General features: G+C 60.4%; 1 protein-coding gene and 2 long non-coding RNA genes across 7 annotated transcripts in view; 1 reads left to right on the top strand and 2 right to left on the bottom strand.

The window, feature by feature from the left end:
* Positions 1-27,863, bottom strand: part of GSE1 (Gse1 coiled-coil protein) — a 385,451-nt gene that overhangs the window by 74,407 nt on the left and 283,181 nt on the right. The window lies entirely within an intron of this gene.
* On the bottom strand, positions 6,140-10,539 carry LOC132005887 (uncharacterized). Its single transcript, XR_009400932.1, has 2 exons — positions 10,440-10,539; positions 6,140-8,560 (listed from the first exon to the last, which is right to left on the bottom strand). It is a non-coding gene; the product is annotated as an uncharacterized LOC132005887 (long non-coding RNA).
* LOC132005885 (uncharacterized) lies at positions 23,047-25,943 on the top strand. Its single transcript, XR_009400928.1, has 3 exons — positions 23,047-23,117; positions 23,358-23,494; positions 24,199-25,943. It is a non-coding gene; the product is annotated as an uncharacterized LOC132005885 (long non-coding RNA).

Raw genomic sequence — 27,863 nt, 5'->3', positions numbered from 1 at the left:
AGACCCCCGGGCTCTAGCCCAGGTCCCCTGAACCAGAGTCGCTGGCCGGGTCTGGGAAGCTACAGCCATGGGGCATGCTGAACGCAGGCTGGAGGTCAGCCTGGTGCGCCGAGTCACGCGTGGGAAGTTCCGGGCAGCTGCCAGCAGTGCCACGCAGACTCCCATTCGATCCCTAGGATCAGAGACGGGCGGTAAAGCAAGGCTCAGCGCCCACTGGCCAGCCAAGTCACCGGACCAAGCCTGTCCCTGTCCCCTGCATGTCTTCACACACGCCTCTGGAGTCAGGGAGCCAGGACCCAGGAGGACCAGATTCCCCAGGGGCCTGCCTCAGGGTCCTACTGCTCAACAGTGGCACAGAAACAGGACAGGTCCACCGACTCTCAGCTCCCCAGCTCCCCCAAATCCTAAGCCCAGGAGCATGCCCCCAGGGCTTATCGTGGCACCAGAGCTCCCAGGATGTAAGTTCTGCACGGCACTGGCCTTGTCAGGCCTTGTCCCGGGACACACTGAGCATCCTGGACCCCAGCAACCTGCTCCCCACGGCCTGACCTCAAAGTCTGTCTCCCTGGCCCCTGCCTCCCCATTCCCTCTTCAGAACTGCCACTTGCCTCACTCCCAGCATGGAAGGGAGAGGGAAAGTGGTCTCTGTCCCTGCAGAGCACTGCCCACCCCCCACCCCCCATGCCCCCGCTCAGGGAGCCCCGTTCCTAGATTCTACCCCAAACCCTTATTAAAGCCATTCACCAGGTCAGGCCCAGGGCGTGGCTCTGCACGCAGGGAGGTCGGCCAAGCTGCCAGGCTCACATAGCGCCTGGCAGGCCAGGGACACCATGCCTGGGGTTAGATCATGGCCTCGGTCACTGTCATGGTCTCCGCTTGGGCCATGGAGCAGAACAGCACGGACCGAGCGGCTCCAACAACAGGTTCTTTACTTCCTCGTTTACAGGTCTGGACGCTGAGGTCCAAGACCAAGGCACTGCCAGGGTGAGTGTTGGGTGAGAACTTTCTTGGCAGGGTGCACGTGACCTACGACCTCACATGACCGAGACAAAGAGCTCACCGGTCTGTTCTCGCTAAAACCCCAATCCTACCAGAACGCGGCTCCTCCCGTGGCCTCGCTGAACTTTAACTACGTCCTCAGAGGTCCTTTGTCAGAACACAGCCACACGGGGGGTGGGGGGTGGGGGAACTAGCGCTTTAACTTAGGGCTTTGGGGGGCACGGCACAAGCATTCCATTCCTAACAGCGATCCCTGCTCCCCCCCTACATGGGTCAGCCACCGTGGCCAGGCTTGCTTGGGCCAGCAAGACACGTGACCTCCTGGGGGTCAGTTGGGGCCTGAATTGAATGGAGCTGAATGTGTCCCCTCAGCTGAGGGAGGAAGGGGCCAGATGAGGCTTGCCAGGCTTCTCTGTGTCCCCACAAAGGAAAGACACCAGCCGTGCCCTCCTGTCCTGGGGTTCAGCCTCTGCTCAGCTCTCGAGCTCACCACCTGCTGTCCTAGGCCTATGGCTTCTCCAGGAAGAGCACACCCACGCTCACTTCTCCCCCACTCACCCTCTCTCCGAGCCATCGCTTTTCCCCTATCACCACCGACTTTCCCACTGCGGGGCAAGAATACCTGTCCAACCCAGAGTCCTCTCTTGATCTTGTACACCTTCCCCACGGTTTGCAGGAGCTCCGTGAACGCTGACAGAGCAGACATTAAGAGCTGAGGGACCGAGGAGCTTAGCAAAGTTCTAGCCACAGGGCCTTTGCACATGCCATTCCCTTGGTTTAGAGTCTCTTCCCCTAGAAATCTCCTGGACTGGCTCCCTCACTCCCATCGAGGCTATTACTCAATAAGGCTCACCCTGGCCTGTCCACCTGAAAACCCTACCTTGCCCTCACCTCCGCACCGCCATCCCCTTTCCTTTGTAACAGTCTGAGGTACACCTAACTTACCCCGTCTGCCGTCTGCTGCCCCAACTTCTACGTCTGGTCCAGGAGTTCAGGAATTTCTGTCAGCTTAGTTTAGTCCTGGAACCCCGGTGCCCAACACAGAGTAAATGCTCCAAAAATGTTGGCTGAATGGAGTAAGTGTCACATTTGTGAATTCAAACCAGGCCTGGATGATCTTTTAGGGCTGGTTCTCACCTAAGACTCGATAGGTAACGATCTTCCTCCTAGCCTGGACCACAGAGAGCTCTGCCACAGGACCCGTGGCTCCTTGGAGGGGCCACTCTACTCAGACGAGGGCAGGTTAGGGAACCACACCGCAAAGAAACCGTGAGTGGGAGCTCCCCCCACACTCGGGTAGAGGGAAATCCCCCAAGCCCCGACCCAAGTCCCTCAGGAGTGACGCAGCCAATCCTGCTGCCCCCAGATCCCCAGGACATGTCGCTCTGACCCCAGCCACCCTGCCCACAGCAGGCCCAGGCTCCCAGCTGACACAGGCTGCCCAGCAACGGGGCCAGGCTGGATTATCATACATTACGACATAATTACTCGGTGGAAATTTACAATACAAAGCGCCCTCCCCAACAAGTTGGCAATAGAAGGATTCCAAGGATACAAAGCAGGCTGTGTGTGTGACTGACCCCCCGCCCCCAGCTGGCCCCAGCCAGAATTTCAAAAGAAGTGGGTGGGTTGGATGGTGCAGAAAGCCCTGGTGCACCCCAAGGCAGAAGTCCTGCCCAGGGGAGGGCCCCGCTCTGTCCCACCACCCCTGCCCCGAAGCCCACTCGGGTTCCCCGCCCCCCACCCCAAGAGTTAGCATCACTAGGGTCCTCTCTGCTGAGGCTTCCTAAGGACAGAGAACCACAGATCCTGAGCCACAGACTGGCTGTGACCTGCACGGAGATGGAGCTTCCAACTACCAGGCGTTCGTCTCCTGCATGCCAGGCACTCTGTCAGCACAAGATACGACTGTGAACGAGACAAACCAGCTCGCTCTCTCTCTCTCCCCCTGTTCTGGCAGAGCTGACAGTCCAGCTGGGGTGATAAACAGTAAAATACACAGGAAATGCATGTCAGGTGCACGAAAAGCACTGGCAGGGCCACAAGCAGTGGGTATGCAAAGGCCCTGGGGTGGGACCATGTGCAGTAAGGGAGCACCATGCACAGCACCACAACCAACAGTGCTGCTAAGATTACTTCCAGGGGATCCACCTGAAGGGACCACTCAGCCCACTGCGTAGGGAAGAGCAGGCCCAGGTTCCAATCGCCCTCTTAGGCTTTCTCCTCGGCAGCACAAAACCAGGAACAGCTACCCCATTCTTGCTGCAGAAGAACAAGAGATAATATAAGCAAAGGGCCAGGCACACAAGCTGGTGAGTGGTGGGAAAAAGTTCTCCAAGCCTTCGCTGGCCCACCTGTAAAAGGGGTACAGCCCTGGACCAGGGGCACAGAGAGGCTGAGGCACCCATGCTTTCATCAACTGCGAGCCCAAGTGCATCAGGCTGTGGCCACACCCACTGCAGGTCACCGCACCAGCCCTGAGTGAGGCCCCTAACCCCACCCCGGCCCACACTGGGTCCCAGCCGCCATGCTATCGCTATCAGTGTTATTAGGGGCATTCAGGTGGAAACGCTGACAAGAGGTTACTTATCCTCTGCCCATAAAACCCAGGGCCGGCCATGCAGTGGCAGCTGTCCAGCACCGCCACCCCAGGGGCCCCCACACAGCATCTGGGGCTGCTCTGGCAGTCCCAGAATGGGGGGAGGGCTGCTGCCAATCACCAAAGCCCAGTAGGCCAGCAGGAGGGTGTGGGAGGAGCCGGCCCTGAAGATGCCCAAGGCGCTCCCACAGCCTCCCAGCACCAGGTGGCTGGCAGCCACAAGGTTCAGACAGGGACGGTACCTGCCTAGAGCCACACAGCACCAGCCACTGCTCTGCCATCCATGCTCAGCTGCGGCAGCCAAGCCCAGTCTCTCTTCTGCTCTGCAGAAGGGAACCAAGCCAAGGAAGGCAACCCCCCACCTTCCTGTCCTTAGGAGCCAGCCCACCGGCGTCTGACCAGCTTGGAAGGCCCATCTGAGAATCACAAAATCCTGGAGACCTGGGGAGCTGTGGGACCGGCCAGGGACCACCTCGATTCAGGGCCTCTATCTCTACTGCTGCCAGGTCACCTTGCCTTGTCCCGGAAACTCTTGCAAAGGTGGAAAGAATCCTTAGGCACAAGGGACAGGTTGTGCCTACCACTGCAACTCTCTGGAGCCACGGATCGAACCCACCCAGCCACCCCAGACCTCCGTGCCACTGTCACACCCTGGATGGGCGACTCCCTCTCCAGGCTCCGCTGCCTCCTCTGAGCAATGGGAGGGTAGGAGGACTCAGAGGACTAAGGCAGGCACAGCTGGGCTGGGGTGCAGGGCAGGAACTCAGAGGTCCCTGCTGCAGGACAGTGGGGTCCCTGTCGGGCAGAGCCCCCTTGCCCACTCTGGCTGGATCCGAATCACTCCCTCCATCACCCTCAGCAGGGCCGGTGGGCCCCTGGACACAGCAGCTGAAAACAAAGTACATGGAACGCACAGTCCACTTCTCAGCAAGAACTTCCCCAGGGTCCCCTGAGCACTCGTACTGGGGTGGGGGGGCCTGCATCCCTGCTCCCTCCTTCCGGAAGGTCACCCACCCCGTGGTTGCCTCCACACCTGGCGCTGCCTCCACACCTGGCGCAGCCTCGCTCAGCTCTCGGAAGCTGCCAGGGGCAGGTCATCCCACCTCCAGGAGGACACGGGGAGGGGGATATAAAGGCGGCCTTCAAGTTCTGCCATCCGGGAGGACCCCGCCCTGCCCCCTGGGCAGGACAACCCAGGGGCCTGCGGAAGATCCCCCGGGGTTGGCAGAGGCCAGGCAGACATATGAGGTACCCAAGGTCACCCCACGCCTGGCCAGGGGAGCACCTGCCCAGCCCCGGGGCAGTCTCTCCTGGACCTGGTAGGAAGGACACAGGGTAAAAACTCTACATCGGGCATAAAACTGTCACCACACCCGGCACACACCCGTCCCCAGGAGGGCTGAGTTTCTAGGAAAACAGGGCTCTGCTTTGGGACACCGCACAGCCCCGAGGCCTGGGAAGAGGTGGGGGGCTCACGGAGGGGCAGCGCCTGGCTCCCGCTGGCTTTTCAAGGGTAACCCCGAAACCTCTGCATTCATTCCAAGTCCTGTTGGGAAAGATAAACTCTCCCCTCTCGGATTCTGCAAGACCTTCTATTTCCAACGTCCGGTGACATCCGAGATCACGTCCCTTGACGTGTGCCTTTCTCTTCAGAATCCACGCAACTCCGAAGCATTTGGTAATCCTGTGTATTAAGGACGCACCATAAAAATAAATTGCATTGTAAAAGGGGCCTCTTAACAGACAACCTTGGCTCTAGGGTTAAATGCCTAATTTCACACTATTATCCACAGTGGGATCAGATAAATTCCCAGGCCTGCTCCTGTAAGGACTCGGCCTGGTGCAGAGTGGGTTAAACTGGGGGGGGCGGGGGACCTCTTCCAGGTAACGCTCCCTAGAGCTGCTTTAATACCAGAAGATTCCTCGGGACCAAATGCTCCCGAAGACAGCTGTCAGACACATTAAAAAACAGGAAGAAAAAAAAATACACACACACAAAAATGAGACAGCGTACCAAATGCCAAAATATCATGAAAATTCAAGCAGCTAAAACAAATATAACCATAAAAAGACTGGAATTCTAGAAAAGCGATCTCTGCAATTAAGCAGTTTTCTGCTATATAGTGATAATCACCTAATTATACTATTAATGACAGTTCAACCTGCTTTGAAATAAAAGGACATTCTTCCATAACAGGATGCCAGCTGTTAGTTACAGATGTCAGACATCTTTAAAGCATTATTATTAAAGGGGGAAAAAAAAACCCTATAAAATGAACACATCCATATTTCGCTCCCCGCCCCCAACGTGGGAAAAAAAATTCACCATTAGCCACGTTGCGCCCAAGCGAAAAAAGTGAAAACAGAATGCCACAGCCCGAGTGGGAGATCGGAAGTGGGGAGCCGGGGTGGGGGCGGGGGGGGGTAACCCCAACCTCTCCGGGGCCTGTGCTCTGGCGTTGGGCGGGGTGGAGGGAATGCAGCCACGTTTTGGGGTGGACTGACCACCCCAAAAGAAAATGCAATGAGGATCTGTATATATTTTAAGGCATCTTTAATTCCTTCCAATGAAATAATCTCCGGAACCAGGATGTTTATGCCAGATAATAGAGCTCCCGGCGATCCTGCCAGAGCGAGCCTGGTAAACACACGTTGTCAGACTCGTGGCGGGGAAAGCACTGCGCGGTGGCCAGACCGGGAGGAAGTGCTCGCAGGTCAGCCGAGGTGGCAGCGGCCGGCCGGCCCGCCCCCGGTGCGTGGACCCTGCAGACATCTGCGGGGGCCTGTCCCTCCTGCCAGGGTTTCTTCCAACTGGGTGCGCCTTTGACATTCAGGAGTGCCAAGGTGTAATAAACATCCAGCTTCGTCACCCGACAACAGGCAGCCACATTTAATTAACTGGAGTGTTAAAAAAAAGGGCGGGGGGAGGAAGGGGAGAGGGCGCAGAGAGTAGCAGCCTCGGAGGGGGGGGGGGGGGATGAACCTCTTCAGCACACCGCTGGCCGGGCAAGCGCAGGGCACAGAAGCAAGCTTGATAAAGCCGGGTCCCAGCCGTTACATCCCATCACCCCCAACCCCGGGACAGCAGACTCCGATAATCCTTGAGGGCTTCCTTAAAGGCCACCCCCCCCCCAAGCCGGCCAAGTGTCCAAGACAGCAGGGCCAGGCTGCAGACGAGTGAGGAGACCCAGCCTCTAGAAGCGCTAGAGAATCCCACCCAAATCTTGGCAGAGCTGGAAGGAGGGCAGCCCGGCTCTGTGCTTTCTGGGAAGAACACCTGCCACATTTCCCAAAACGGCTCCCCTGCGGCTCCTGGCCTGGTGGCTGGGGAGCCCTTCAGAGGCGGGGTGGAGGTGCCCAGAAGGCACGCTTCTGTAAGGTCACTCCAGTGGCCTCCTGACCCCGGGGCCTTGTCAAGCAGGGGAGGCGGCAGCGCTGTGGAGTCTCGCTCCTGCTGACCCTCGGGGGCTAAGCCTCGGGTTTTAATGGGATAGAAAAGGCTATGTCAGAGGCCAACAGAGGATTTCAGGGCTGCTGAAAGGCACCTTCCCAGCTCAGCTTGACCTTGCTGTGTGACCCAGGCCAGCCACGCTCCCTCTCTGGGCGGCAGCTGCCGAAGGAACACGGGGATTTTCCCAGGCCAGATCCTCACTACAGAGCTAAGGAAAAGCATCCTGGAGGGCCAGTTAAGCAGTTTACAACTCCCACGGCTGGCCCTCAATAGCTTCCTTTCTGTCCCACAAGAGCACCAGGGCCAAGCCAGCTCTGCACCAGTTGGACGCCCTCCAAGAAAAACTCAGGCTCCAGGGGCTGCCTGTCAGAACCAGACGGGAGGCCGAGGGGCCCCTCCCCCCAAGCAGGGGGACTGGGCCTCTCCCAAATCCAGCCTCCAGAACCCAGCATGGGCTGTCCCGCTTCGGCCCCGGCCAAGGAAGCAGTGCCTGCTCCAATTCTCCAGAAAACCCCAGAGGAGGGAGGTGGAGGTCACCCACATGTGCCAGCATTTCATCCCTTTTCTATGGAACTGGGCTTTGGAGAAATCTCTCCCAAATTCCCAGTAAGTTTCCCAGAAACACTTGACAGCCACTCATGTGCCATGGGTCGGTTCCGAGGGCCGAGGGCCTCCCGGCTCTGCCCTCACCGCTGGGGCGAGGGAACAGCAGCAAAGGCCACCATTCGGCTCTGGAGAGTCTCCAAGTAACGCACATCACTGGCCCAGCAAAGCAGCAGGTCCCAGGACACTGCTCCCCTTTCCAGCTGGGAAAACGGAGGCCCAGGGAAAAGCGTGCCGCTCCTGACGAGCCTCCGCGGGGAGCCAGCACAGGACGGAGCACCCCCGCTCTGCAGGACACAGGAACACCCGGGGCCGCGCAAACCCACGTCCACGGACGTTCACGGCAGCGTGAGTTGAACAGCCGGGAAACGGGAAGGGCCCAGACATCTGTCCGCAGAGGAGCAGACACAGCGGACGCGGTTCGCCGCACGACGGGGCTTGAGGTGGTCGTGGAGCCGTGATGCACACGCCGCGACTGATGAACCTCGCGGGCACGGTGCTCATGGAAGAAGCCGGTCACAGAAGACCACATGGCGCGGGACTCCACGTGGACGGGCAGGTCCCGGGAGACACACAGCCGATGAGCAGCTTCCTGGGGTGCGGAGGACGGAGTGAACTGGGGGGACTGCCATCGGGGGCAGGGGTTTCCGTGGGGTGAAAACTGTTCCGGGCCCCAACGGGAGTGGTGGCTGGCCAACTTTGGGAATGGGTTAAAAACCACGGAATGGCACACTTTATAACAGAGGCTGGAGAATGGGGGTCGGTACCGCTTCTGGAAGTGGAACGCTGAGGTTCAAACCTTGGCTCCACCGCTTTCTGGCTGTGTGACTTTGGGCAAGTCACTTAACCTCTCTGTGCCTCAAGGTCCTTCTGCCTCTGCCAGTGGGGCTGGTGAGAACAGTACCTGCCTGACAGGAAAGGGGACAGCTGCATGGACCAGTCTGGGGGACGCCCCTCGAACCCCTGCCCATGGTTTCAGGCACCCCTGTAAACAAGTCCGTCCGTGCCCCAGAACCCCACCAGTCCGAATTCACCTGACACCCAGGCCTTTGCCCACCCACGTGGGATGTCCTGATACAGCAGATGGAGAACCCCCCCCCCCACCGCTTCCAGGAAGCCCTCACGGCTGATTCAAGATCTCCCTTCCCTGGGACCATGTACACGTGCACGCAGACACGTAGACACGTGTACACCCGACCCCCAAATCTCCAGGCTTGTTCCCCAAGGCCCCCGCCAGCCTGCAGGTCCAGCATCACCTGACAACGGAAACTACCCCTTTCATCACCGAACGGTCACTTGGTGGTTTCTGTCCCCACCCCCGTCCAACTCACTTCCCCGTGTCATGGCTCTCCCTCCCACCTCCACGCTCTTGTCCCCCCCACGCGACCTAGCCAGCCTGATGTCCGTCATGGCCCTGGCCCCTGCCTCCCTCATGTGGGCTCCGATTAGCTCAGAACCGTCCCCAGACTTCTGTCTCTCCAGTGTTTAATGTCCCAGGTAGGTCACCTCCCTGCTCCCCGAGTTCCCTATGGCCCCCAAACACAACAAAGGCCCCAATCCGGGCTCCCAGGGCCCTCCTGCTCCCCGCCCCAAGCATCTCCCCAGGTCACGAGCCCAGCGTCGTCCATGGGAACTTCCTGTGACAACAGAGATGTTCTCTTCCTCCGCCGTCCCACATGGTGGCCACCAGCCCCACACGGGCTATCAAGTACTTGAAATGGGGCTGGTGTGACAGTTTTGATTTTGTTTCATTTTAATGAATTTTCGAGCCAGTGACCGTGGGGGCGGTTTCCTCTGCAACACCCACTGCTTCTTCAAAATCTGCTTCCAACACCGCCTCCTGCAGGAAGCCCTCCCAGATCACTCCAGCCCCGAGGGAACTTTCCATCCTCCAGGCCCCTCCAGCGGTCCGCATCCCTCCAAGCGCAAAAGCTTGCAGCCCAGTCCCAGCCAAGTCCCTCCCCTCCTCAGGTGGCCAGGAGGGCCTTGCAGGCACGACCTGTGACTCACTTTCGATCCTGCCCTCCGCCCCTCTCAGGCCTGGCACCCAGCAGGTGCTCGGGAACTGCCCCAGCAGCTGCAGCTGCAAGAGACCTGCAGCTCTTTCCAAAGCAGGGCAGGCAGAACAAAGTTGGTTGCGGGCTATTTGCTTTATTACTCCTTCCACTCAGCTCGCCCCACCGGTCTGACCCGCCGACGGCCTCTCTGAGCAGAGCACCTGGGAGGGGACAGAGCCCTGAGTCAAAGGCATCAAAACCGGGATGAAAAGCAGGCAGGTGGAGTTATTGGTTTCAATAAGCCAAATAAAACCTCACACGCTTTTCATGAACCTCTCTGCAGGCCGTGATCGAGTGGCAGGCTTTGTCACCCAGCAGGTGTCTGTCCGCCAGCAGCCCACCTGCAGACCCCAAGGGCTTCCCAGCCCCCCACCCGCTCGCCCCAAGAAACACTGCCAGAGGCTGGGGGGGAGGAAAGGGCGAAGTCTTCACTCCCCCCGGCTCCCCACAACGTTCCCTCTTACAACCACACACTTGGCAGCCTCCCACACACTCTGGGCTCTGAGCATCTCCCCCGATGCCAGGGCCGCGGAGGCTCCCGCTGACCCAGGGCCAAGGTTGCCCACAGCTCCCCTGTCCTGGCAGAAGCCCCCAGAAGCTGCTTGGGAGCCTGGGGTTCAGACAGGCGACATTTAATCCCATCTACACTGCTCAGCCTGCACTCCGCCTCCCCACCCTCCCCCACCCAGGCCCCCTCCACCGCCCCTGAGCCACTGCTCTGGAAACTTACTGCAGGAGCGTCTGTCTCAGCCTGGGAACCCGGAGGCGCGCTTCACATCTTGGCTCTAACCCCGGAAGCTGCCAGAAACCTCACTTTTCCGTGTCCTCCTGTGCCAGGCAGAGGATCGAAACCCCCACCCTCACCGCTCCCCCACGCCCAGAGCTCAGCAGGAAGTGGCCTCAGCCCCATGCAGAGGCGGTCCCCAGGGGCGACCATACGGATGGGCCTGTCCAGGCTGGCGGCAGGCGCAGGGGCCCCAGGGAGGGCCACCAAAACCCACACACATCTTTGCAGCCCCGAGGCCTCCCCAGAGGCACGCCACACCGGTTCCTAAGAAGCAGGGAAAACACACATTACCACGAGACCCCAGTCGCAGGCCGATGCGCTCTGTGCCCCTGCACCAAGCCAGGGAGGCCTGGAGCGCCGAGCCCCGGAGCTCCCAGCCCCAGCCCGAAACAAGACGACGGTGCCGGTGGCACTCACAACCATCCCAAGGACCACGCGGCCCGCCCCGAGAAGCACTTGAAACATACAGACCCTTTCAATTCTCACGGCCAGCTTGGGAAGGATCCTCCCGCACATCCGCTGCACGTGCACACCGCGGCACGGAACCCCCGAGCCCCCTGTCCCGGGCCTTGTAAGGAGCAAACGGCAGAGCGCAGATTCGGACGCTGGCCGCCTCGCTTCCTCGTCCCTGAGCTCCAGAGCTCCACTAGCCCTCGAGGCTGCCTTATGAATAAGGAGCTACCTCGGAGGCCACTCCTGCTGGTGACACGCTGGGAGCACAAAATGAGGAGGAGCCCGTCCTCAGGGGTGAGCCCGGACGGGCTCCCAGACTCCAGGCAGCAGACGGGGAAGGGCGGGAGGGACAGACAGGCAGGGGAGCCCCGGCGAGGCCTTGCCTCCGCGCTGGGAAGTCGGGCTGCCAAGGGCACGCAGACCCCAGAGAATTGGTCCCACAGAACCAATCTGGAGAGGTGATGATCCTGGAGAGGTGACGTACCATGAGGTTGGAATACAGACAGGGAAGGGCCTCTTCCAAGTACACTCCAGCTTGGAGATGTACTTGGCAGCACAAACCGCACTTATACCCCAGGACCAGAGGGTGCCCGTCAGAGGGGACTGTCATTTTTATGGGCTCGGCAGCACAGAGCCCCGGGAGACCCTAAGATGGGCCGAGGCAGGAGACAGTCTCTCAGGGTCACCCTCAGCACCAGCGGGCTGTTGTGCAACTTGGAGGCGGCGGGGGGGGGGGGGGGTCAGGAACCCTCTGACTCAAGCTTCTTTCTGTCGAGCTGGTCGCGGCTGGTCTAGCTGCAACTGTGCGGATGAGCTGGGAGTTACCAGCCCCATCAACAGGCCGAGAAACTGAGGAACAAGGGCACACGGTCTCCCACGGGCCTCCTCCCCACAGAACCTGCCCTGTATCTGGGTCAGGAGTCCGGCTGGCTGCCCTCGCCACAGATCAACCCCGGCGTGCTGACGTCAAGGATGAATATTCATGAGCCTATCCGGTTCTACACTTTCATTTCTGGCCCAAATTAATAATTTACCACGGCGTTTCATAAAAACCAGGCAGAGCTCATTAGCAGCCCCCCACAAGGCTCCGCAGCCGTCGCACAGACACCGGTGACGGGGTGAGGGGCTGGTCTTTCCTCTGGGATGAGGAATGACCCCCCCCCCCCCGCCCAGTCTCAGGAGACAGCCCTTCTCTGTATGGGGCTGGTGAACCTGCAGTGAGGGAGTGAGGGACCCCCTCTGCCGTGAGGGGGATCCTGTCGGCGCACCAAGGCCTCTGCTCCAAGCATCTTCAGGACACATTAGCAGCCGACTGCAGAAGAGAGCGACCTCTTCTCCCCTGGTGGAGGGAGAAGGGAGAGCCACCACCTGCCTAGTCGTGGGGACCGCAGGTGGGCGGCGTGTATGGAACAGTTTCCCAAGGAGACAGGGTTCGCACCCGCGTCCCGCACGCCCCCTCAAGAGCCAAAGCCTTGCCCCCTCCAAACGAAGCCGGGATGCCTGTCCCTCCTAAGGGACATGGTGTGACCCCTTCCCCCCCGGGGACTGGAGCCCAAAAAGCCAGGCAGTTCACCCTGGTGAGCTGGGATGTGAGCCTCCGGAGCCCCGAGCAGCCATGTACAAAGCAGAGCTTCCCTGAAGCCGCCAGGCTGCGAGGGAGCCCCGGCCACACTTATGGGCCGCGTGGAGGTGCTCAGAGGGGCAGCCCCTTCCCCACAGAGGCCCAGGTCACAGCCAGCGTCGACCAGGCAGATGTGAGGGAGACGGGCCTTCCGAGGATGATTCCAGGGCCCGGCCGCCCAAACCCCTCCGAAACCCCGCCAGCACCCAGGGTTCCCTGATGAGGCCCCAGGAGCTGCAGGCCAGAGACCAGCGTACCCCACCATGTCCCTTCTGAGAACTCCTGAGTGACCCCACCCACGAGCACAATAAAACGAGGGGTTTCAGAACCCCACCTGGACTCAGAAAGACGTCCTCCGTCCCAGGGCACCCCGGCGCCCTGCAGCCGCCTCCCCCCCCCCCCCCCCCGCCCCGCCGCTCCCCCAGCTGCGGGGCTGGCCTGCCCACCCTGGGCCTGGCGTCCCATGCGTGGCGCTGGGGTAGAGACAGCCTGAAATCTGTCTGGGAGGGAAACTTCCCAAAAGGGGAACGGGGAAGGGAGGGGAGAGGAAGGGGGAGAGACACCTTTGTCCCTGGGCCCAGAAGACCTAAGATGAAGGCTGCCGGTGCTTCTGACACACATTCCCAGAAGGTGGGGGAGCCGGCGCCGGTGTGAACCGCCCCCCCATGCAGCTGCCGCCCTGCCCTGCCCACCCCACGCGTTACTCCAACTGCTCCCCAGCACGCAGCTCGCCTGCTGGGCCCCTCCTGTGAGCTCAATTAAGACCCAGGCATTGTCTCCTCCCCCCTTCCTTTATGTTCCCCGCCGGCCCCCCTTCCTCTTGTCAGATAATCACGGGAAACCAGCAAACGGTTGACACAGTTACCAAGACAACAGAAGTTAGGACTGGCGAGGAGGTCTGAAAGCTAATCCTAAATGAATTATAGGGCAAGAGTGACAAGGGGGTGGGGACCAGGGTGGGCCAGCTTCAAAGAGGGCCCAGAGCAGGAGACAAGGTGCCGTCGGCCTCGCGCCCCTGGCCGGGTGGGCTCCACCATCCTCTTGAGGGTGACGCGGGGGTCCTTCGGGGTGGGGAGGTCAAGGAAGGAATTCATTAACGGGAAATTCTCCACTCAACATGGGACGGCACCGGCATCCTTCAACCGGGAAGACGCAGGGTCTGGGGCGCCCCCAGTACAGCTCTTCTGATTTGCGGGGGGCGTAGTGGGAAAAGAGCAGGGATGGTCTGATCAAGGCGATTCTGTTTCCTTTACTTATTCAGAACTTGCCCTCCTGTGACCACAGCGCTGAGCACGCCCTGGCTGGCCGACAGCCATTTCGGGAGCCTGAGCACGGTCAGGCGCCCCGAACTCCTCTCTGGCCCGCCCATCCCCGTGGGGGCCGACCAGCGATGCCACCCCTGCCCCGGCCAGCGGCCCTGTCGTGAACGCCTCAGCCAGGTCTCTGGGGGAAGGGCCGGCTTCTCTGACACCAGCTCAGAGCCCGAGGCACGGGCAGCACGAGGCCTACGCGGGCGGCCGCAGCTGACAGCTCCAGAGCTTGGGGCACGATGACCTCCTAGAACGCTCAGACCCACCGTGCTGGTGCCATTTAAACAAACGGAGCAAGTGAGGCCCAGAGAAGGTAAGGAACCTGCCCAGAGCCACACAGCCAGATGGGCGTGAAGACAGGATGGAACCCAGGGCTCTCCGCCCGGCGTGCTCACCTTACCCAGTGCTGCGGCATCAGAAAAGCTGCTGGCCCTGAGCCGCTCGGGCCCTGCCACGCCCCTGCCCTGCCACGCAGAGCCTGCCAACAGCCTCAGCTCTCCGTCAGTCAACACCCACCCCCTCTGGAAGGCCACCCTGAACGACAGGATACCCCTCCCTCTGGATTCCTCCACACCCCCTCTCCCCCGGCCCTTGGGGCTTTCACTCAGGCAGGACTCCCCTCCAAGGGAGCTACAGCCCCATTCTCAAACTTCCGGGGGACTCCGTCACCCAGCTCAGCTTCCATAATCGGGGCAGTGTCAGGCCCGTGCGCACACTTGAGCGAGCAGGAGAATCCCCTGGAGGGCTGGCGAGCACACAGACTGCCAAACCCCACCAGCGCTTCTGCCTCAGGAGTCCTCGAGGAGGGAGGAGGGGGTGTCTCCCCTCAGGAGAACCCGTACCTCTCACGGCTCCCAGGTGGGGGCCGGAGCTGCCGGCCCGGGAACCTCACTTTGAGAACTGCCAAGATCTTCGCCCGGCTCAGCCTCCCCTCTCTGTACTGTGGCCTCCCCGTGCAGGCCCTACAGCCAGAGGGCCCCAGCCCGCCCCGCCTCCCACAGGACCCCAGCACTGTAAGGAAAGCCTCTGCTGACTGCTGGAGCTGTCTTCCCAAAACAGATGGGCCCAAGGCGTGCCGCCATCCAATCTGTCTCCACCTCCAGACTCTCCCCACCTCTCAGCGCCTCCACACTGCCAACACAGTCTAGCCTGCCACCTGTCTCTCGCCTGGGGCCATGGCAGTCCCTCCATGCTGGTCTCCCCGCTGCCCCGTGGCCGCCTGGAGTCTCCCGGAGGCCTGCAGCCAGCGGGGAGCTGAAGGCCAAGTCCTGTGACCCCTCCTCTCACCCTGACCCCGCTGGCCAAGGGCAAACGCCCTGTGGCCTCACACATATCCCTGGGGCCCCAGGCATGACCTCTGCACAGGCATGACCCTTTGCCTGGGCCCCTGCCCCTTACGTTTCGCCAGGGCTAACACCTCCCTTTCTGGCCGCCCGGATAAAGCAGCCTGCACCTACACTCGAGCTACCCCCCGCCCTTCCCCTGCTCCCTTGCATCATGGGGCACCATGCAATGTGCTCATGGCTGGAACGGGCACTCCAGGCGGGCGCGCCCTTCGGGGCTCCTTGGCCGCATAGCCCTGTGCCTGGACCAGGGCCTGGCATGTTGGAAACATGTACTGAATGAACAGAAAAAACTCCGCTGCTTTTAAGGCCTGAAATCACCACCCCCAGCCCCACGTATAACAGAATCAACTGAGCTCACACGTTGCTGGCCTGCTGACATCAAGGCCTTCCAGAAGGTGCTTCCAACTCGCCCCAGGGGTCCCTTCCACCACCCAGCTTTATCCCTCACCAAGCTCTCTCCCTTCCCTCCAAAACTATCCTTCCTGGGAGGCCCACAGTGGGGGAGGGGAGCAGCCCAGCCCCCTGCCAGGGTCAGCTCCGCCTCCACCAGCTGGGCCTGTCTGCCCTGCCCCCACTCTGAGGGCAAGAGCGGGTCCTAATGCATCTGTTTGGCTTCCAGGGTCTGGCACCTGCGGGAGCAGAGCCCACGGCTACCGGCGGCCAAAGAGGCCCTCCTGCCTGCTCACTCTCTCCCCCCACGCCTTGGGTCCAGGACCCTCATTCTGGAAGGTGCTGCACGGGACACCACCGGGGGCGGGGTCCCCACTGTTCTCGGAAGGCTGCACAGGCTTCAGAGCCCCACCACTAGATGGCACTGCTGAGAAGCAGGGTAGGAGATAGGGCTTCCCTCTCAACCCGTGGCGGACAGGTGTGGGAGCTGGGTTTACCCGTGAGGAGAAGGGCCAGCTCCCATCACCTCCTCCCTGTGGCCTCTTAGAAAGTGCCTCCACCCCCACCTTAATCCCAGTAGGTGCCTCCCCTGCACTCCCAGAAAATTCTGCACACACCAGCATTCGTCCCCCTGGATTTCTGAACCCGCCTGTCTGCCACCACCACCGCAGCAGGAACGGCCCAGCGTGTGTCCTCAGCCTTCCCAAAGTGCACTGAACATGCTGAGTATTTTAAGAACAGCTTCCTTATTCTTGTTCATCCTTCCTCACTGTACAAGCCTCCTTCCACTCGGCCTCACTCCGTGTTCCTCACTTCCAAGGCCGGCCTTCAGTGCCGCTTCTTCCAGGGAGCCTTCGTGGATTTCCTCCCTCAGGGTGATCCCAGGAGATTCTGGCCTTGTTCCTGAAGCAATTGGGAGAAAAGACACAGACTTCTTTTCTCCCTGCTCCTGCCTCCACACCTCGACACAGCACAGGGCCTGGCACCATGGCAAGGGGTTAGAGAAGGGGTGGGCAGGCCTTGTTCAGCAGGGGTAGGGGCACATTCTAAAAGGAGACAGACCTGTTCCTTGCCCCCCAAGGGCAGAACTGGGTCAAATGCACACACACACTGTGTGTTCTGTGTGAAAAGCAACATTCTAACAACCCTCAGTGGCGACGCATTCTCTCTATCAGGAACAGGACCCCTACGAGACCACTAAAAGGAGAAAAGGGAGGGTTTGGGCCATCTGACCTCTGAGGTCCCTTCCAAGTCCAATGTTCCGTGACTTCCCAACCCCACAGGCCATTAAGCAAGTGGCCAAATGCCCACTGGGCGGCGGTCCAGGTCTGGTCAGAGGGTGCTTCCTGTCTCTGCAGGAGGAAGACCAGGCAGCCGTGGATCCTTCGAGGCCAAGGCCGGGGGCTTCTGGTACGGGGTGGGCTCTGGCTCTGGGGGCGAGACGTGGGCCTGTCTTCCCGCAAACCCAGCCGCCCCCCACCCCGCCCCGCCTCAGCGCCCCTCAGCTTCCAGCATGCCTGTGATCTGGGCTGAAGGGTAACCACCAACCCCAAGCGAGAGCTGCGGAGGGCCTGGCATCAGTGGGAAAAAAGCCGGAAAAACGCATTTTCCCCTAAAGACTTGTAAAAAAAAGTCTCACTGATTTTTTTTCCCTTTTACCCCAAGCCTTCACAGCTCTAAATATGCCACACTTTGTAATTTTACGAGCAAACCAAGCTATACATCACACGGTTTTATGTTCCTAAATTAACAAAAGGACTTTAAATCTATATGGAGCTCTTAAAAACACACAAAAAAGCACGCCATCTATTTTTATTCCCTCACCCCCAAATTCCCTCTTCCCTTCTAATGCACTCCCCCCGCCCCCCGCCCAGTGGCTGCGAAATTCCAGCTAATCCTGCAGCCAGACCACCAAGGACAGACAATTCCGAATATGGCAGAGGACCTGCTTTGCTGAGAACCCCAAACACAGGGGTTCCACTGCCCTTTGGGAAAGGCCACTTTAGGGGTTCCAAAAGCTTGATTTCCCCCCCTGCAAAATAGACTATCATAGGGTGTCCCCTTGCAAATGAAGACGCCCCATCTCCCAACCCAGTTTCAACATAAAGTCTCAGGAGAGCTACAAGTCTGCAGGTCCTGCAAAGGCTCCTGACCGCTCGTCGTCTCAACCGCAAAATGCCAGGGTGGACCGGATGACTGCAGGGCCCATCCGCACTTGCCCCTGGAGGGAGGAAGCACGGGGACACGGGGACACACACACAGACACACACACACGTCCACATCCAGGGGGAAGAGGGACAAGGGACAGGGAGCACTAGACCGGGGACAGAAACCCAACTCCAGACACTTCGTCCCACGGCTGGCTGTCCCTGGGAGCTGGGTGGCCCTGGCCAGCTGCCCCTCTAGCCTTCCTCCTCCTGAACCGAAGGAAGAGAATCCTCTAGACCCGGTCTAGGCCAGGAATCCAGGTATGATAATGACTGCTCCAAGAGCATAAAAGAAAACTTTTCCTGACTCTCAAGAGTCAAGAGATAAGAAGCAGGAGTGTTTCCAGTGGGGCTCGATCAGATTCCCACCCAGGGAGTAAGAACAACACATTTAAGCAAGAAAAAAAAATCTTAATGAGAACCAAATTGAGCAGGGGGGTGGGAACCAACCCAGGCCCCTCTGAGAAGGGCTGGACCGCAGCTGGGACAAAAGGGCCCCTGGCTTTCCCCGCCCCGACAGATGGAAATGTGGCAGCCCCTCCCCAGTTCTCAGGGGTATCAGAAGATTAATTAGTGACTGCCTGGAAAGTGCTAGATGGGAGCCGAAATGCCTGTCCCCGCTGAGTTTCGGAGCTGTAAATAAGCAGCTTTCTCAATCGCCACTGAAATAGCAATGCTGTCCTTTTATCTGACTCAGATCCCTAGGAGCAGGCCTTGGGTGGTTCCTGAGCCCGCCCCAAAGCCGCGGCTTTGCTTAGGACCCAGCCAGAAGCCCCGTCTGAGCTCCCATCACCCCTCCATGGGAGGCATCTGAGCGGGCACCTGAGGACGGGGAGCTGGGGGCCTGCCCTCCCCACCAGCCCCCTCCCTCAACAAAGGTGGGCCTGGGCGGAGACCCGCACCCAGCCTCCCACACTGGGGCCTTCTGGCGGCAGGCGAGGGGAGAAAGAGAAATCCAGGCAGCCGGCCACAGGCAGCCCGGGCACCCTCAGCTCCCCCAAGGCAGGGGGACGCCCACGTCGCCGGCCAGCCTGTCGGAGGCCGACCTTGGAAAGGGGGGGTGGTGGCAGCTAGGGGGCAAGGAGATGTCAGACGGCCTGACAGCAACCGCCAGCACGCTGTGTGGCTTGGGGCCAAGCCCCAGCCGTCTCTGGACCTCAGTTTCTTCCCCGGAGTTTGGAGTGTCCTTCCCAGCAGTGGCCAGTAAATCCTGAGGGGCAGCCGGGGTCACCCAGAGTTCAGCATGGGGCCAGGGTGGGGTGAGCTGACAGCTGCCGAGTCCTCCCTCCGTGAACTCCAGGAACAAGATAAGGGGGCCGGCAGGGCAGGGCGCCACCGCCGACACCAACCGCCAGCTCCCTCCCTCACTCTCCTTCAACAAATATTTATTAAGCTGGGACTCTGGAGCCGCGCTGCCTGCGGTCAGAGCCCGGCCGGGCCGCTTGCGTCCTGTGTGACCGCGGCCTTGCCGTGCCTCAGTTTCTTTCGCTGGCCAGTGGGATTCAGTATACACCACAATGGGCACTGAGCGGGTGCCCCATAAGAAGTGGCCGCCACCGCCTCGTCCTCGGTGTTCTATTATGGCTGCTAGGGTCTGGCACTGAGCTGGGCACGAGGTAAACGCATGGTCCCTTCCAGTCTGGAGCTTGCGGGCTGGTGGAGTTCAGGAAAGACGGTAGCTGGGCGCAGGCGCACAGGGAAAGGAAGTCTTCCAAGGAGCATTAGAGAGCCCACCCGTCCGCCAGTCCCCAGCTTCCATACCACATGCCCACACCTCTCCCTCTTGGCATGACGAGCGCGCGCCCTGCTGGGTACCAACCCCCCCCCTGCACCCCGCCAGTGAAGGAGCATGCAGAAGCCAGCTACACGGTCATGGGGTCCAGGAGGTCTGGCCCAAAGACCTGAGTTCAAGTCCCAGTTCAACTACTAAGCAGCCCAGTGATTTTCTGCAAATAATTCCACCTTAATAATAACAATGTGTGTGCACGGGGTGGTGGGGGGGGGCTGGCTGGCTGAGTCAGTAGAGCATGTGACTCTTGATCTCAGGGTGGTGACTTTAAGCCCTATGTTGGGTGCAGAGCTTACTGGAAAAAAATCATTTTTATGCTAGCTATAGCTCGCTAATTGTTGACTTTGTTGCAGGCTCGTAGGCCTGTCCTCACCAGATGTAGCAAACACAGGACACAGCTGAAATATCTGCCTTGTTACAACTGGTCGGCACTGCTATTGTAGCCCCAAAGCTTGCCACAGACCGCAGAGCAGGTGTGGCCATGTGCCAATAAAACTTTATTTACAAACACGGGAGATGGGCCAGGGATCGCCAGCCCCTGCCTCATACCATACTGAAGGAGATACCATTACCGATCCCAGTTCAAAAATGGGAAAAATCGAGGCCCAGCGAGCTCAAGTCACCCGCCCAAGGTCCCAACTTGTACGAGGTAGAGCAGGACACGTTGCTGCTTGGCCTGAGTCCTGTCACCGGTCAAGGAGGAGCAGCAGTTGAGGACTGTGAACTGCCTCGGGGTGAGGGCTGGACAGGCAGGTTCTGGGCCCTGGCTCCCCACACTTACAGATGCAGCCTGGGGATCTAGCTGTGGGGCCAGAACCAGGTCCCAAGGCTCCAGAGCATTGGTGTCAGGCCTCCAGAGACCAGGAAGGCTGTGCCTCTTCTCTAAGAGGTGCCTCTAGGCCTCTCCTTTCTGGAGCAGTGTGGCGGGCAGCAGCCGGTTCCACATCCCAGCTCTGGCCAAATCACTTGCCCCTTTGAGCCCCCCTTTCCTCGTCTGTGAAATGGGCAGCCACATGCACGGACCTCGGAGATGGGAGAAACTCCTGCAAAGCACTCCCAAGGGGGTCTGACAGTGGTCAAGAGAACTAGGCCACTGCCTACTCTGAGCTCATAGAAGCAGGGAAGCAAAGCCACTTGACCATGGTTCTCCCCCATGAAGCCTGTAAACTGTAACAGCAAAATTATAAAGTACAAAACCCTAGTGAGGGAGTTAAAAAAGAGAAAGCTAGAAGAGAGCAAGGTGACAAACCTCTCTCCACAGGCTGAGAAATGACTTGTGCCCTGACCTCCCCCGGGGGCCAGGCGGGCAGACCTTCCCCACCGGGCACCCGCCCCCCCCACCCCGCCCTCCTGCCCCTGGGGCTTAACACCAGCCAGGACTGATTTTCCTTAATTGCTCTGAATTTCCTAGCCTGACACTTCCTCCTTTTCTTTCTGAATGCTCCAAGTGTAAACAGAAAACCGGTCACCTGATGAATAGTAAGTACCAGCAGCCACCCAATGGCAGGTGAAGTGGGGTGTCGATTACAAACACCTGTGCTTTTAAGACACCCTGTACTTAAGAAGATTCATTCTTGCCACAAACATGCACTGAGTGTCTATGAGGGAAGGGGGGCTCCAAACAGGAAAGAACTCCCCCTGCTTTCCTGCAGCTCCGGGTGCAGGGGGGAGGCCCACAGGAAGAGCAGCTGGGGTTCCAAGAGCCCCCATGCATCTCGCCAGCTCTCGGCTACCTATGGGGGAGATGGCTCCCCACCCGCCCCCCAGCAGCCCTGTGCTAAAACGCAACCCTTTTGCAAATTGGGGGTTCCTGATTCTAATTTGGATCAGATCCTTCAAGGGCAGTGTGGAGGGAGGGAAGCGCTGGATTTGCATTTCAGGCCGTGAAGGGCAAAGAGACCAATACAAGAGCAGACCCTGAGAAACACACTTGCTACAAAAGCGGTGTAGACACCAAGCATTAAATGCAGACCATGTCAGTTCCTGGGAAGGGCTGGGGACCTAAAACAGCCACAGACACTCAGAAAGAGTAACTGTACAGATTTCATCCAGAACCCATTAGTCTTTCCTACTTTTCTTTTCTTTTCTTTTTTTTAAGTCTGTTGGCCTCTTGGACGACCTCCTCCCCTTGTCCAGGTTCACCCTGGCAAGTGCCAGATCCAGCAAAGCTGGGTCCCGTCCAGGCCATTTGTGGCTCCCACATTCCTCCCATAGAGCGTGGGGCTTCTGTGGGAGCCTCAGCCAAAGTGACAGGAGCTTCTTCTGAACCTACAGTAAAAAAAAAAAAAAAACCCAATCCCCACACCCAGCCACCTGCACCTTCCCCTAGCAGAACAGGGCAGAAATTACCCTCCACAGGCAGCCTCTTATGCAGCATTTTAGAAGCCCCAGTGTGAGCCCAGAACTTCCTCTCCTCCCCACATCTCCCCCCCCCCCGATCCCTGGCCCCCCCCCCCCCCCCCCAACTTCCACAGGAACTGTGTGCCCTGCCAGGGCAGATCAAACTCTCAGAGGCGAGAAGGGAGAAGAAAACCAGCGGTCGCAGGCTGCCATGTGCTCCTGACCGGCGGGTCGGCGGCCCACAGAGGGCAGGCCTAGTCAGTTACTCCCCACCCCAGGGACACTAGAAGGGGGTGACCAGGAGGCAGCCGGAAGGGCCCCAAGGGTCACCGAGGTCCCCACCTCCTTCGCCAGGAACCCCTGGCTTCCCAGCCTCCCCTCAACCCACATGTCCTTATTTTTCAGGTTTCAAAGTCCAAACAAGGGGAACTCACGAGGGGCTCCCCAAACCTCCGGCTGTCACCCCCTCCCCGCCCCTCCACTCTGGCTTGCAAGCACGACTTGCCCCGAAACAGAAAGTTACACGGCAGGCGGCTGTCAGCGCGCAGGAAGGTTAGGGAAACAGGAAGCCACGCCACAACCACCCTCCGGAGCTTCCCCGGCCCCCTCCTCCGACCTCGGCAGGAACAAAACCTTCCAGGGAAACCCGGGCAGGAAGGGGGGCGGGGGGCAGGCGCGCGGCGCTCGCGCGGAGACGGCGCAGGGGGCTGGCTGGAGGCAGAGGGGCGGGAGGGGGGCTGGCTGGAGGCTGGGGGCGGGAGGGGGGCGCAAGGCACCGATCGGGGCGGCGTGCGGCAAAGTAACTTCACACCCGGGGCTTAATTCACCTCGGAAGGCGGCGTGCCCCGGACGCTCGCCGCGCCGCCGCGGCGGAGCCGGCTCCGGGCAGACAAAAGGAGCGAGACGCGCAACCCCCGGCGGCGGCGCGGTGGGGGCGGCGGGCAGGGTGGGCGCTCCCCGCCGCACGTCGCGCACACACCGCCCGCTGGACCGCAGCGGGAGCCGCCGGGCCGCGCGCGCCCGCCCGCCCGCGACATGGGGAGGGGGCTGGGGGGCTCGGCCGACCCGCTGCCCCGACCCAGGCTGCGGGTCTGGGGGGTGGGGGGGTCCGGGACGCGCCGGCGCCGCGCGGGACCCGGGGAGGCGCGCACCGCTCGCTTACCTGGTAAGTAATACAGAGGCGGCTTCAATCCAAACATGATTCAAATTAGAATTCCATAGTGGCCAGAGAGGGATGAATTAGGGGGAAAAAAATTTTTTTAACCCAGCAATGAAACAAAAAGAACCGTCCGAGCCAAGGCGCTCAAAAATGTCCAAAACAATAAAATAAAGACAGAAGAGCGATTCCGAGAGCAACGGAGAAAAATGTCTTTTTTTCTTTCTTTTTTTTTTTCCCCTCCCTAAGACGATGGAAGGGCTCTCTCCTGGGCCAGCGCCCGGGCAGTTTCGGCCACCTCGGCCCCGGGGCAGATCCACAAGGAGGTGACTGACGACCGAGGACGGGCCGGAGCCTCCACGGCTGCCCGGTGTCTCCGCCGCCGCGTGTGTATTTTCTGCCTTTTGGACTTGAGATGCAAATAAAACGGCGGAGGGGGGCGCACGGCGGAGGGAAGCAGGCGGGAGCGCGGAGAGGAGCGCGAGAAAAATAAAGGGGGGAGGTGAGGGTGATGAAATTGGGGGGTTGAGATCTTCAGGGATTACTCATTTGAAAGAAAAAAAGGAGCGAGAGAGACAGAGAGGGAGGGGGGGGAGCAGCCCCAAGACGTGTGAGTAGCAATCTCTCCTCCATTCAGCCATTTGAATGTCAAGGGCGAGGGTCAAGGGACCTGTTTCCAACAGGGTTTCACGTTCAGAACCAGAAGGAAAAAGGAAGGGGGGGGGCGGCGGGAGGGGGTATCTCTTGTTGCCAAGGAGAAATCGGCTTTGTTTTCGTTTCCCCTTAGCTACTGGGTGAGGAGGGGCGGGGTGGGGGAGAGGAGGAGGGGGCGAGCCGGAGAGGGGAGAGGAGAAAATTAATACCCAAACAGCCAAGAAGTACCGAGGGGGAGATTTCTTCTCGTAAATAAAAGAGGCAGCGATTGCAAACAAGTCTCCGGCAGGAGAAAGCAGGCCGGAGAGACGGCTCCCCTCCCCCCTCGCCACCAACAACCCCCCACCTTTTTCTTTCTTTTCTCTCTCTCTCTCTCTCTCTCTTTTTTTTTTTTTTTTGGTTATCTCCCCGGGCCGGCGTCCCACCACTGACTCAGAGAGCAGGGGTGGGGGAAGGAAGAGAAAGAACTCGCGGGGGCTCAGGCGCCCGGGCAGAAGGAGCCGGAGGAGAGCGGGGAGGCGAGCGCGCGCGGCGGTGGAGAGCCCCTCGATCAATTTTCATGCAAGAATCATTATCGGTAAATTGGAAAGCTGGCTGCCTGACAGCAGATTTGTCTCCCCTAATGAAAGCGAAAGGGTAGGGGCGCAGCGGCGGGCGGCTGCAGGCGGCGGCGGCGGCGGCTCCTTCCGTCTCTACGCGGCATCTTCCAAGAGCTGCATGCTTTGCAGAGCGATAATAATAGTTTCACTTGCGAGCTTCTCCCCGCGCGGCGGCCGAGCCGGGCCGCAGATCCGTGCGGACTGGGATCCGGGCGCAAGACAGCCGGGCTCCCCTTCTCCGGACGCGGGCAGGGTGCCGCGGCTGGCGGCGGGGCGCTCCGCTCTGCCCCAAAGCCGGGCCGTTTGCAAACAGTGGGCGGCCGCGGGCGCCGCCGGGCCCCCCTCGGCTGCCCAACTCCGCGCTCTGGCCGCCCGCCCGCCCTCCCCTCCCACGGCTGACAGCTGCGGGAGCCGGAGTTCACCCGCTGCCGGGGCCTAGGAGGAGAATCCCCAAACCGTGCCCCGGGAGGCTCTGGCCAGCCTTTGGTGAACCCACGCGGGACTGCGGAAACGCACACGCCGCCCAGCTCCGGGGAGCTCCAAAGGCGAGCAGCTCCTTTCTCTCCTTTCTCTCCCTCGCGCCCCGCACCCCACCCTTAAAAATCCGTGTTGTAAGTGTAATCAAATGCTTGATACCATCTTCCACACTCTCCCTGCACCGGTGCATTATCAGATCCGGGAAGGCATGCTTCCAGGCAAATAGACCTAATAAATGCTATTACTGGGATTCTGCAAGCCGCGGCTGCACCATAGTAACGAGCGTCCTGGCTAATTTGGTTTAAGAGAACGATCAACTGCACCCAGTGTGAGTGTGGAGTCTGTATCTCTCCTCCCCACGCCGCCTCTCTTTCACACCAGCTCAAGAAGGCCCCATGTGATAATTCCCCAAATCGAAGGGGAAAAAACCCTGCCGCCAAACCACATCCTGTGCGCTCATTGTCCAGCCCAGCGATTTTAAAGAGACAGACTCCCTCTCCCCACGCCCCCACACACTCTGGAACGCGCGCTGCAACGCCGCCTCTTGACGTGACGGCTTATTTTCAAGCCCTTTTCCCTTCTGAGGGCCTCTCGGTGGCCCAACCAGCCGGAATCGCGGCCGGGTGACACTAAGGGGTCACCTTTTGACCCCACAGACAACCAGCCTGCTTTGAGGAGCAGATCTGAGCCCGCAGGTACGCAGGGCGGGGCCCCGCGAGCTCGCCAAACTTGGGTTCCTGCCAACGCTCCCCAGCCCCTGCGTACATCAGGGGTCCCCCGCGGCAGCCCCGAGGTCCCTGCTAAACGCCGGGGCTTCAGATGACAACTGAACTCCCGGAATACGATACGCTAGAGGCGCGCTCCGGAGGGCAAACTGGAGGAGGTGGGGGCACCAGGCGTGCCTCCGGACCCTCTAGGCCACTCACGCGCGCCCCCACCCCGCCAGAAGACTCAGATGGGCTGGGCGGAGCGCTCGGAGCCGCGGGAGCGAGGTGGCGCTCCTCCCCGCCGCCACCAACGGCTGGGTGGGTGCCGCACGCCGGCGGCCGCCTGCTCGGCCGGGGGTGCGAGGCGCGTCTTTTAGTCCCCCGGCCCCGGCCGCGCCCCGCCCGGCGCCTCTCCCCACGGGCGGCCGGGCGCGCGCGGTCACCCGGGGCAGCGCCGGGGCCGCTGACCTGGAGGAAACGGGCCACGCGGGGCCGCCGGCGCCCGCCGCCGGCATCTGGCCGCTCCGCCCCGCGCTGACCCCGGAGGTCGCTCCCGGCCCTCGGCGGCGGCGGCCCTTTGTTTCCGGGGCTGCGTGGCGGCGCGCTCGGCGCTCCCCGCGCCTCCCCCTGCGCTCGCCGCCGCTGGCAGCCTGGCGAGGGAGACAACGTTCCCGGCGCGGCGGGGTCGGGGTCGGGGTCCAGCACCTGCCCGCCCCCACCCCCCTCCCCGGCTCGGCTCGGCTCGGCCTCGACTTGGACCCCAGCTTTCGCCTCCTGCCCATTTATCACCCACTTATCACCCGCACGCTTGATAACCTGCGTCCCTCTGGGAGTTGGGGTAACAGGGCGCGCGGGGGGGGGGGTCGTGGGAGCTGCCGCCCACGCGCCCCTCCAGGTCCCTCATAGGCTTTGAAGATCTCTGATCCTACTGGGGGGGGGGCGTGGAATTAAACTATTTTTAAGAGACCCTAAACTACCAGTTTCTGTTGTCATTCTTTTATTGGTTTTTAATTCTCCAGGATTACATGAACAACAGTAGTAATTAATACTAAACCTTCCTCTACTGTATATGCTAATGGCAGGAGCCATAAAAATTAATTTGCAAACATGTCATTACACAATAGCTATACAGGCAATAAACCTGTAATTACGGGCCAATCACAGGCAGGGTACAGAGGGAGAGATGGTCCCCCAATCTGTTGGGTGCCCCCCCTCCCCTGCTAAAATGGGGAAGATGATGCCAGCAAGGAGCTGGTCTTCGAAGAGCCACCTGTGGACAACGCTCCCAGCTCCGGGGGCCGGCAAAAGGGTCTCCTGCCTCGAGCTCCAAAACGCCCGGCTTCAGTGCAGGACCCCCTGGAGACAGCCACTCCCCAACCCATCAGGACAGATATAAGGCGGAAAGGCGAGGCCAAGAGATCCCCGCAGAGCGGGCAGGTGGGGGACTGAGCAGTAAGAGGGTGGGAAGCCCCCCTCCGGAGGGCCAGCCCCGGCCTCCCAGCTCCCCAGTCAGAGGCAAACATCTCTCCCTATAAGCATTTGAATGCCTGCATTGAATTATCTCTAGACGCTCCCGCCAACCCCTAATGGCTTTCGGCCACTCCCTCGGGGAAGAAGGTGAGCACCGAGGTTCTAAGCGAAACCCAAGCCTCCTTCGGGCCTGCGTTGGGGCGGCTCGGAGTAGGTTGGTGACATTTCCTGGTGACAGGGACGTTTGGAAGGAAGGAAAGGAGGAGACCCACTGTGAGAGCACGGCTGCACCACGGCTCCTGACCTGAAGCCAAAACAGCTGAAAAATAGAAAGCCACCCCCGCCGTGCCAAGCAGCCTGCTTAGTGGGCCGCCTCTCCACTGAATGGCTCGGTTGTTTGCCATAATGTGGCTGAACGAGGAGCTGGAAGGATTTTCCCTTTCCCACTGGCCCTTGTGGCTTGGCTGGCGTCTTTGGAACGCCTCACTGTGGCCATTCATTCCCAGGGGAGCCATCCCAGCTCGGAGGGTGGCGATGGCCTGGCTGGCCCGGGGGGCGGGGGGTGGAAGTGGGGGGGTGGCGAGAGGGACAGCCAGCCTGAGCCACACCTGGCCCAGGTGAGAAGGGCAGCACTCTCCTGGGAGTGTCCCTTCGATGGGATTCTGTGCAAGCACAAGATGTCTCTCTCCAACCCCTCTTCTCTCTCAGACGCAGGTCACGGCCATAACCCTCCCACCGTCTCGGTCAGATCACCTCTGCGGGGAGGAGGGAGGAGAGAGGAGGGCATTTCTAGAAAAGAGGCAGGAAATGGGATAGGCTGAGCCTCCAGTGCCCCTCCTTCCGTGGGG

The sequence above is a fragment of the Mustela nigripes genome, chromosome 17, assembly GCF_022355385.1.
Source record: "Mustela nigripes isolate SB6536 chromosome 17, MUSNIG.SB6536, whole genome shotgun sequence".
In the NCBI taxonomy this organism is placed as follows: Eukaryota; Metazoa; Chordata; class Mammalia; order Carnivora; family Mustelidae; genus Mustela; species Mustela nigripes.
The sequence above is the reverse complement of the archived record's forward strand: the minus strand, read 5'-3'. Positions and strand labels throughout refer to the sequence as shown.